Consider the following 1,870-nt stretch of genomic DNA (forward strand, 5'->3'; position numbering starts at 1 on the left):
GGGAAAAAATAACCCCTTGGGGGTTAAGGGTTGGAAATTTCCAAAGAGCTGGGGGTAAAAGGGTTAACTCTGTTTTAATCGTGATTTTTTACGTGCATCCTTTAACGGTAATTTACGTAAAGTATGGGTCCTAAAGGGCTTAGTTTTGCCAGTGGTAGTGGTAGTGGTGAGAAAAGGAAGAAGGAAATGCTTTCTTTAGAAGTTAAGCAGGAAATTGTTGAAAAACATGAGCGTGGCGTCCGCTTGAGTGAACTTGCTAAACAGTATGGCCGTAATATGTCGACGATCTCGACAATCCTTAAACAGAAGGAAGCTATTAAAGCAGTGAAACCTTCTAAGGGGATCACCATAATTTCAAAACGCCGTACCCCTATCATAGAAGAGATGGAACGACTTCTACTAGTGTGGATTAAGGACAGAGAGATCGTTGGCGACACCATCACCGAGACCGTCATCTGCGAGAAGGCGCACGCCATCTTTACGGACTTGAAGGAGGAGAGCTCTGGGGGTGATGCTGAGGAGAGTTCAACCGAGCCTTCCTCAGATGATTTCAAGGCATCTCGTGGCTGGTTCGAGAAATTTAAGAAACGGTCCGGGATTCATTCGCCACGGAGAGGCTGCTAGTGCGGACACAAAGGCTGCAGCTGACTTTGTCAAGAACTTCGAAAAGATCGTGCAGGAAGAAGGCTACGTAGAGCAGCAGGTGTTTAATTGTGATGAAACCGGGCTGTTTTGGAAGAAGATGCCGAGTCGAACCTACATCACTGCCGAAGAGAAAAAATTGCCTGGGCATAAACCAATGAAGGATCGGTTGACTCTTGCCCTGTGTGCCAACGCTAGCGGGGACTTTAAAGTCAAGCCCTTACTGGTTTACCATTCTGAGAACCCTAGGGCCTTTAAAGCACACAACGTCGATAAGGATCAGCTTCATGTTTTCTGGCGATCCAACTCGAAGGCCTGGGTCACTAGGCAATTCTTTGTGCAATGGGTTAACCAAGTTTTCGGCCCTTCTGTGAAGAAGTATCTTCATGAACAGAAATTGCCTTTAAAGTGCCTGCTATGCCTTGACAATGCACCCGCTCACCCCCCCGGGACTTGAAGATGATATCTTCGATGAATTTAAGTTCATAAAGGTGCTGTATCTTCCACCGAATACCACCTCTATCCTCCAGCCCATGGACCAGCAAGTCATCTCTAATTTTAAGAAGCTGTACACCAAGCACTTATTTAAGCAGTGCTTTAATGTCACGCAAAGCACCAACTTAACTTTGCGTGAATTTTGGAGGGGCCACTTCAACATCGTGCACTGCTTGAAGATCATAGATCAGGCTTGGGTGGGATTAACTCGACGGACCCTCAATTCTGCCTGGAAGAAGCTGTGGCCTGATGCAGTTTCTCCCCGAGATTTCGAGGGTTTTGACCCCGAACCTGATCCCGTGGTGGGTGCAGCGGAAGCCGTAGAGGAAATCGTCTCCCTTGGCAAGTCCATGGGTCTGGAGGTCGACGCAGATGACGTTACGGAACTCGTTGCCGAACATCACGACGAACTTACCACGGATGAGCTCAAGGAACTCCATGCTATGTCAGAGCACATGAGTGATGACGAGGAAGGGAGCGAGGAGGTAGAACATGTGTTAGGTTCGGCGCATATAAAAGAGGTGTTAGGAAAATATCAAGACGTGGTCGACTTCATCGACAAATACCATCCAAATAAATTGCAGGTTTGTCGTGTAGTTTCTCAGTTCGATGATGTTTGCCTAAGTCACTTTTGAAACATTCTGAAAAGCCGTACCAAGCAATTATCTATCGATAATTTCTTTAAAAAAACTGCGAAGCGAACTCGTGATGAAGAGGATGTAAGTGATTCGAA

The sequence above is a fragment of the Palaemon carinicauda genome, chromosome 39 (assembly GCF_036898095.1).
Source record: "Palaemon carinicauda isolate YSFRI2023 chromosome 39, ASM3689809v2, whole genome shotgun sequence".
Classification (NCBI taxonomy): Eukaryota; Metazoa; Arthropoda; class Malacostraca; order Decapoda; family Palaemonidae; genus Palaemon; species Palaemon carinicauda.